General features: G+C 40.2%; 1 long non-coding RNA gene across 1 annotated transcript; it reads right to left on the bottom strand.

Moving 5' to 3' along the window:
• Positions 1 to 362: 362 nt before the first annotated feature.
• LOC125959031 (uncharacterized) lies at positions 363 to 1,876 on the bottom strand. Its single transcript, XR_007469751.1, has 3 exons — positions 1,363 to 1,876; positions 1,032 to 1,225; positions 363 to 973 (listed from the first exon to the last, which is right to left on the bottom strand). It is a non-coding gene; the product is annotated as an uncharacterized LOC125959031 (long non-coding RNA).
• Positions 1,877 to 9,592: the final 7,716 nt, after the last annotated feature.

The raw sequence follows: 9,592 nt of genomic DNA, 5'->3' as shown, positions 1-9,592 counted from the left end.
GTGATATCGGGTATGGCCTCGAACTAAAGAACCAGAAAGACCCTTGGCCTCGAACTAAAGAACCAAATGATGGAAGAGGGTAATCACTGGTACTCAAAATGCAGCAGCGAAAAAGGGAAAACATTGTACAACATCCAAAGGGCGCTCATAGTAAAAATGTTGCGCCCCAAAACGTCACTAAAAGCGAAAGAAATTAGAATCATCAACAGACTATTAGCAGGCCATGACAACAGCCAATTTTTGCTGACCAAAATAAAAATCATTAATAATGAAAATTTCGAGAATTGCCGGGTACCCCGAAACAGCGAGACATAGCAAATTATTCTGTGATAAACAAAGAATAGGACGAAAAAGCAGTGATATTAGATTAGACAATTACGAAAGCAGTTTCAAGAAGAGGGACACAAAATACCTGAAAGCCATAGTCACTTTTGTGATTAAAATCAAGAACAACTTCTAACAGCAGCCAATCCAAATGGACCAGAGTGACCTACCGCACAACAATCAAACACCGAGTAGGCCCTGGGGCACAGGCACAGGCATCAACCGGCAGATCACTCAAACCATGAAACAAGTATAAATAAAATGAAAGTAAGACAGAAACGTCATAGAGAACATCAAGTAAAAGATGCGCAGAAAAACGAAACATGTAGTTAGGAATATGCAGAAAAATGCAGAAAGCAAGTCTGAAAAGGGGTACTTACCAAATTTCCCTGATTTAAAAGCTGCAACTTGTTCTTATCAAGAGCGGATAAAAGCACCAGGCTAATCCTCGTCCTACCGGCCGCTCTGCTTTTAGTTTTAGGCACCGAGATATTCCATCCAACAAACAGCCGACCAGCAGACCAACGGACTAGCACTAAAAGCATAAATATTCTTATTTTAGGACTTACTTTGTTTTTGAAGCCTTCATTAAATCTTTGCTGTAAGTACTTCGTCCACAGTGTACAGGTATTCACTTCGTCGATTTTTGCTGGAAAAAAATATCATGCTATAAAACGCCAACTGAAATATTTCATCAATCACAGTACCTCAATAAAAATGTGGAAGCATTCTTTGGTATCGAGCAGAGCTAGAATTTAGAATCAATATTAGTTCGAATGAAATTCAAAGACCATTGTGGTCTACACAACACCATAAACATTCACCGCAGACAATACTGGTCTCATTTCTCGTAAATGCTTCTCGCGACATCCTTGCATGCATATTGATGGGATAGAAGCAGCTAGAAGAACAATTTAAAACACGAGTATCATGCTGTTGAAATACCCGGTTTAGCTATTTTGACGGCAAATGCAATTCCGATAAATTAAGCTGCATGTTCGTTCGGTATATTTCATTTAAACAATATTCTCAACTTACCTCAAACACATCTTTAAATTTCGCAATGCACGAGGTCACGATCCACAGCAAAAGAAATTTCAGGGCACACAGTCAACGGCTTAGCCTCAGATCTGCAGGATACCAAACATACCCGCACGCATCCCAAACGGTTTCACTCCAACGACGCCATTTTGTTTCTGCACTGTTTTCTGCGCCATAGCTAAAACGCACTACTCTCAAACAAAGCCAATTGCCTCTGTTCAATTTTTACCAGGCTGCTTCGTTATTGCACCATTTTTTTTCCTGGAATGAAATCGGCCGTACCCTTTTGAAACACACACACACACACACACCCGCATCCAAAAATCCTCGTGGCTAGAGTTCTACAAAAAAGACTCACCTGCATTTATAAAATCCTTCCACTTAACCATAATTCTTAATCAAAGTACAATGATGCACCATGTTAACAGTAATTACTGCACATAATTACGCTAAAACACCACTTAAAAACCACATAAAGCCGCTTGCGTTCAGCAGACAACGCAGAGCACAAATTTCACAAGCCATCTTTGTTTCCTTGCTCTCGTACTCTCGCATACTTTGATAATTGCTCGTTTTTATCGTTTGGGGTAGGCCGTTGCCAGAGAGAGAAGACGCGAACGTGAGAAGAGTCAGACCGAGTTTTCATTATCCGCGACAGCTGAAAAACTGTTGCAGATACATCGTGCTTCTTTTTTTCATAGGGACAACATTTTAAAACGTAACTTAATTGACGGTTTGGATGCCTCAGCGAGACTGTTGGTGGGCAGAAGTCGTGCAATGTTTTTTTCCCAAGCTGATCAGCGTTTTCCTGTGGCCTGAATGTATTTCAGTGTTGTTGTAAAAGTCAATCATGCTAATTTAATCGAAAATTCGCTCAAGAAAAACAGCCATCCAAATGTTGTTTCTATAAAATCGATGCTAAATGAACTAAGATTCACCATCTTGACTCTATTGAAAACCATAGTTAATCAGGTTTAGACCGAAATGCCTATGCAACTGATGAAGTAAATGACGATTCAGAGGCAAACGACCCACCTCCGGGCTTTTCCATTTCAGAGGAAAAATCACTATCAGTAACATTGAAAAGTTGCATGATAGAGATGAAATTACGAACATAAGACATTCTAAACATCTAACAAGCGCAAAGGAAATGGAAGGGAATCATTATCAATTAATCAATTCACAAATCATTAATCTTTAACATGAGCCGTCCGGTTTTGCGACAAGCATGTGTGCGAAGTAAACATCCGCACCGCATCGTGATCAAGGCTATACAATTTCAATCATTGGACTTTATGCCATTCAACTATTATTGCAGATCTTTCGATGATCGCAATGAACCCGTCAGCTAGAAATTCACCTAGGGTAAGAACATAAATAGGCGCGACAAGATGCTTCATCCGCTTTTTGGAATTGTGTGTTAAATGAAAGATAGTTATGTAAAATGAATGTTAAATGAAGGAAAGTTATGGAAAGTTATGTATGATACCTGAACCAACCTCTGATTCATTCACCGTATCTCAATCATTTCACCCATTCAGTTTTATCTCATGCCATTTCATAACTCTCACAATCTACACTTCAAGTTGGTTTACAGTTCCTGTCTATTGCGTTTTAGTTGTCAATTCCTATATTATACTTAATCTAATATCTTGTGCTTTTATCTGCTCCATTTCATTCATTCTGATTTATTTTAGAAGTAACTTGCCTAACAACTTTCGTTTCTTTTATGATTTGCAGGATACATTTCCGACCTTTGCCTAATTTCTCTGATTTTCCTAACAATTGGTTTTCCCGTACCCTCAATAAACCGCATCGTCAGCGTTAATCACCATCAATGTTACCACCACCAACCTTTGCAGCGAAAACCAGGAATGCCAGTACGTCTCTAGATTTTCCAAATACAGTTTGATGTATCCATTGTGTTGCTCTCATCCAATTTTATATCCTGAATACTGTTTCGCAAACCATACATTGCGGAATGTTTGATGTTCGTACATGATCAGGTAACTGATATGACGAAATGTTATCGTTGTAGACACAAGTCAGGAGACCATTGCGCATTGACATCCTTCGATTAATTGAGATTATACAGAAGCTGGAGTGAAATTCAAAAGATATTCTATTCCCATCAGTGTTTTTAGTTATTGTGTGATCCATTTATTATAACCGATAATTCGTACCATCCAACGGAAATATTCATAAGCACTCGTCCAGTATGTTGTTGCAGAACCGTTCCAGGTAATGAATTTCTTCATTGTTTCTGTGCTGTGCTTCGCTGTGATGTTACTTCGGTTTTATCATTACTGCAGAGGATGGTGATCGGTTGGAATGTTGAGCACTTTTCTTTTCGCCACCAATCTTCATAATACTTTAAAGCAGCTATGCTCTCGATGTACGTGTCGATGCTGCTTCCACACTCCCAATCAATCGATGTTGCTCCACAATAACTGCAGGATGGCCAATGTTGAATAACTAATGAAGCTATGTTGTCGAAGAGCTTCTTTTGGTGATGTTGTTTTAGAAGACAACGTTGTCGTTGAATTCAATTGAATACCGTTGTCGTTTTTTGTAGCAGATTATGAAGCGATCGTTTCATGCACGATAATTGGATAATCAAGAGCATTGATACAAGCATCCGAGCATGGTTTTCTTATTGCTAAGATTGGGGTGGATCATTGAAGCGATCAAACTGCGATTTGGCTTAAGGATATAAGTCCACCAATGCTGCTCAATCCTATTCCCTGCACTACTATCCTAATAACTACGAAACAACGTGTTGCTTAATATTACTTAAAAAATAAATAGCTCCTTCCTCCAGTGGATTTTCATTGAAGAAGAAAGTGGTTCGAATCGATGCTCTGCCATAATTGAGATGTTTGCGTGAAGCTGATGTAGTACCAAACGCATCGAAGAATTGGGCCTCCCTTTGAGTCTTGAATAAATCTCTGAAAATAATAGAAAAAAGTAATCTTGTACATTTCTTGAAAATTACAAATAAATGTACACTCAATTTATTCGCAACTGCGAAAACAACAATCAACATACCTTGAGTTTAGATGAATCGTACTCGATACCTTCTCGTTGGTAGTTGACATTCTACTCATTGTTTCATGGATTCGAGGAAGCGTTTTCTGATCTGTAATTGAGACATGTTTCGCACATCGCAGGTGATGCTGACTCCTTTTGCGCGATTCTTGTAAAGGATGATGCCTTTGGTTTCAAGTTGCCGTTACATCGCAGTTTCCATAACATTATCCATTCCATTGTTCTTGTAGTTTCATGTTGTTTATGTAATATCATTTCTTTACCATGTTTTGTTTGCGATCAATAGTTTTAATTAAGATTGGTCAAATTTCAAAGTAAAACTCTTTCGTCTTTAGTACGGAATTTATATGAGTGATGTACGCGTCTTGAATTTCTGAGACTTTTTTGCGTTATTTTTTTACAATCATAAAAAGACCAAAACCGATTGTACAAAGTGTAATTCTTTTGTATTGGTATTCTGTCGTCCTTGGTCATTCTAGGGATCGCTATAGTTTACATTGAATATTATTGATAAAATCACGTTTCTGTGTTTAAACGTCAATATTCTAGTATTATGTTTAAGGAAGGCAATCTTGTTCAGAAAAGATGTTTTTCATTTTATTAATTACGGGGAAGTTTTTTGTAATGTTTCGCTCTTAGGTACCTAGTAAGTAAATAGACAAGCGTGGCTATGGCCTTGCTTGGAAGATTCTGGATAAATTTGAAAAGCGATTCGATGACTAAAATCATATCTCAACCCGGAACCTGCTGGTATTTCGGCATACATTCTGATTATGAGCTTGACAGAAATGTACCGCATGCTATATTGACTCCACTGCTTCAAGGGTTGGGGAGTTTTGTTGCCAGACCGGCCGCTCCCAAGAGATGCTAGGACGATGTTGCGGACACCAAGTGTGGCACCAAGTGTTATAACACAAATAGAACGCACAATATTGGCACAGATTATATTATTTCCCTCCATTGATCGCCAACCTCCTGCTCCATAATACGGATGCTCCCTCCCTGCTCTCCCATCTCCCTCCCTACGACCCATCTCGCCGCCTTCGCGACAGACCACCTTTCCTTATTTCCCCCCCCCCCCCCCCCTCCCGCCGATCGAGCTTCGGAGCCATGGATCCTTTTCTACGGGCGATTTTTTCGTTTTATACCGTCAGCTCCCTGTTAGACTTTAATTTCCCAATCTCCGTCTTCCGTTCGCGCTCTTCGTGCCTCCATGTCCACTAGCAATTAAGATTCCAGTATGTAGGTATTTATGTATAGCCGTCGGCGAACGATATTGAAATACATAATAACAATAATAATAATAAAATGTATGGGTAAGTACATCGAACACTTACACCCTTCATTTTTAATTATAATATTTTTCTATTCATTTACATTAATTTTACTTTCTTCTATAAAAAAGTTAACATCACTTATTTTCTGATCTGTCGGAAGACAGGACAGTGTCGCTGGACTTCAATGTGGACGGGTTCTTGTTGTTTAATAGAATAACCAAACAAACGTGAACCATTCTTGATACAGTGTTTGAAGGGCCAGGAATAGAAGCTTTCGGTCTCCTTCCATCAAGGTAAAGACAAAACTTTGAATATAAATATCAGGTGCTTCATCTGCGATACACTAGCGAGAGCGTTTATACGTGATAACTTCGAAGCCGCTTCGTACGAAGGATGCTTAAAATCCAAAGACAAACGCGTAAGAGTAAATATAGGTGGATCCTAAATGGTATCATATCCTTTAAGCAAAGCTGATGCCCGTACCGACAAATTGTATCGATCGTTTAACTATGGGAAGCATCACTTGGAATACATAGTGGATAGGAAAAAGGTGAAAACTCCGTTGCGCAACTTAGATGAAGATCTGGTTGAAGATATTATCGTTGGGGATTCCTTACACTTACTTCATATGGGATTAATGAAAACATGGATCAAAGATAGAACGAAAGGCGAGCACAACAGAAGAAAATGAAATTAAAAAGATGTACAGGCAATGGACAACATTATTCAAAGTATCAAACTACCATGTAAATTTGAGGCTTAGGTGTAATTAGTGTGCGCTAGTGTTGTGGATGCCGGCACGCGACCTGTACACACCTGGCACACCTGCGCGGCAATTAGTATAAAGGAACGCGCACACAGTCTTTCATCCTCTTTTGTCGGTTCTGTGATCCATGCACATCATCTACACAATTGGAAAATGTCGGTGGCGGGAGAGATCCACCACGAGACGCGCTCCCAGCGTTGGTCTGTGTGCTTTGTTACTTTGGGCGACTACTGATCCGAAAACGGGACATCCGTCGATTGGTGCCGTACTATGACGGCATTATTAGCTACTGCGCTACACCTCGCAGGCTTATTACAAAAACGTTCTCCAGGAATCGAAGCTGCTGGAATCGATCATTCTGAATCATTTACATCACCAACGAACTCGCTTTTCGGCAAAGGGTTGCAGTTGTATAACACGATGCCCGGACATGCAGTAGTGAAGAAAAAAACCGTGATGGAATTCAGACGAGGGTGTGTTTGATTCGTTAAAGAAATTATTATGTAGAATTCTGTAGCACTGTACTCGTCGGCACAGGCTGGAATGATAATGAATAATTATTAGTTTAAAGGCCGGTGCCGCATGGTGCGTGGCCCTGGCGTGGACTCTAGCGTGGAGCCGGAAGGGCAAATACGCAGTTTGGTATTTCCTTTTGGGGTTTGTGCTGGAGTGTGGTACCGGCTAAAGAGTAGAAATTATGTAAAGAAAAACATAAAGAATCATAAGCGATAAGACGACATATTTTTGAGACACGCGCGCATAAAAGTGGACAATTGGAGCATACACTCTCCGATAGGACTACTCTTCTCCCAGCACTCGGTGCTATCTTTTGATTTTAAAACTGTAATCGTTTTCCTAAGATGCCGCCGAAAACTCAAAGAAATCCCAAACCCAAGGAAACCCCAAGAAGGATTGTAAGTATATCGAACAATAATTTATATACACGAAATAATTAATCCTGTATCATCGATCATCAGTCAAAGACCTTTAAACGATTCTAATTTTTTTTTAGATTGATTGGTTGCAGTTTAGAGTAACTGCCGACAGCAGTAGCAAAATACCCTGAATGAGCAGTGTTAGTCTGCTGGTGCGGAAGCCCGGGCAAGCAACGCCATGCACAGGCAAGCCCAGCATGGACCTGCATGACGTACCATCAAATCGTGAAGTCGGCTTCAGTAAGCCTTTCTCCCCTTCGTAGCAGTAGCCCAGATGGTGCCAGCGGGGAAGGATCAGGGGAAGGGAAACGAGGTGGTTTTAGTGAGGTAGGGCCCTTATGGTAACTTCTTGGGTCAGTCCTCAGACTGGTCTCCAAGGTCAGGGGCTTTGTGGGCTTGGCTTGCGCCAGGCGCACCTTGGAGCACCGCTTTGCCCTTGGAGTTCGTCGTAAAGATTTCCACCTCGAAAAAAAAAAAACATCGAGTTTGGAAATTATTCCTGTGAACTTGCCAAACTGATGTGGAACATGTTCTTTTAAAAATTTAATTTAAACAAATATCTGGCTTCATGATTTACACATTTTTCTATCCTCCAATCACTGTCCAGGAATCTGAAGGTTGTTACGAAGGTAAAATACGGGAACATTAAGGAAGGCTAATGTATACCAGGTGTATGCATATGAAACCGCCTTTTTTTTATCAAGAAAAAACGTTTATTCTGCGAAAATGGAGAAACTCTTATTCTTCAAAGAAATGGCAATAGTTAGCTATACATTTTTCCTATCTTTTAGGCAATTTACAAATACCTCGCCAAAAAAAAAGTCGATCTTTTGTTTCGAACCAATTACAGGTCGATTTTTTCGAACTTTTGTAAGAATGGAAGCGTTGCTCAGCCAGTATACTAATTAGCTAATTAGCCGCAAGCGATAAATGATCCCAATTGAGGTCTTGTATAGTCTTCTTGGCCGGTTTTCCACGGTGTGGCGAAGCATTTTCATCGAGCAAAGCAGTCTGTTTTATCAATTTCGATATTCCGGTCGATTTATGCGGTTTTTACGGTTCGAAATCGATAGAGTGTTGCTTGTATAGCTCGCTAATAACCCTTTCGCCCAATACGGTATGCAATTCGGTGTCTTCTAACGTTTTTGGTGGTTTCTCGCCATACTCGTTTGTTACATTAAAATCGCCATTTTTTAATTTTTAAAACCACTCTTTGCATTGTGTTTCATAAAGAGCATGCTAACCATAAGCTTCGATTAGCATTTGATGCGATTCTATCGCCTATTTTTGAAAATAGAGGCAGAAAATGATCGATGTCGGCATTTTGCAGTTTTTAAGGACGGAACTTGCCATTTTGTACACAATGAAAATATTGGTTGTAGTGTGAAATTAGAACTATTGCGCACCGATTTTGATTAACAGATGCCGAACGAACAAAATGAAACACTGAGAACGGTTCTACGGTTCCATTTGGCTGAGATATAGCTATAAGAACACGGAGGGCGGTTTCATATGCATACACCTGGTATATCATTTTAGATGACGCATCTAGTCGGCGAGCATTCTATTGGTTTTATAAAGTTTTGTAAAAGGTACATGACACTATATAAAACTGCTTATCCCCTTTTTTGTCGTGTCCTATCCCAGCCGGTAGCTTCCCCTCCCGAGTGGGGAAATCGGTGAACACCGTAGTGCGATCATATTTTGGCTCAAGTCGAATTTTCTTGCATTACTCGCTCTTCGCGCCTCTCTTGGTGCTGCCCTCTTTTCCCCCAGACCGATTTTTTTCCTGTCTCGTTCTTCGCCGGATCCTGCGAGGATCATCCGTGTAAAATGCATCTGTATGCGATCGAGTTTGAGGCGCAATGATAAGTTCCTCGAAATGATGAAAATGAATAGCAGGTTTTTCATTGGAAAATGCATCAAACACCGCTCAAAACATTTTCAAAAACCATTTTAATTTATGGATAATATGTAACATTGCATTTCATCCGATTTACAGCACTTTTTTGAGCAATGTTTTGCCTTTTTGGCAGAGATGAGCTATCAAGGAACTTTTCAGGCAACCACAGCCTAAGGACGCGCGAGGAAGGGACGGCGATAGTTCTCTCTCTCTCTCTCTCTCTCTCTCTTTCTCTCTCTCTCTCTCTCTCTCTCTCTCTCTCTCTCTCTCTCTCTCTCTCTCTCTCTCTCTCTCTCTC

This window comes from Anopheles darlingi, assembly GCF_943734745.1.
Source record: "Anopheles darlingi chromosome 2 unlocalized genomic scaffold, idAnoDarlMG_H_01 2RL_unloc_1, whole genome shotgun sequence".
Taxonomy (NCBI): Eukaryota; Metazoa; Arthropoda; class Insecta; order Diptera; family Culicidae; genus Anopheles; species Anopheles darlingi.
This window is presented reverse-complemented; position numbering and strand designations above follow the sequence as displayed.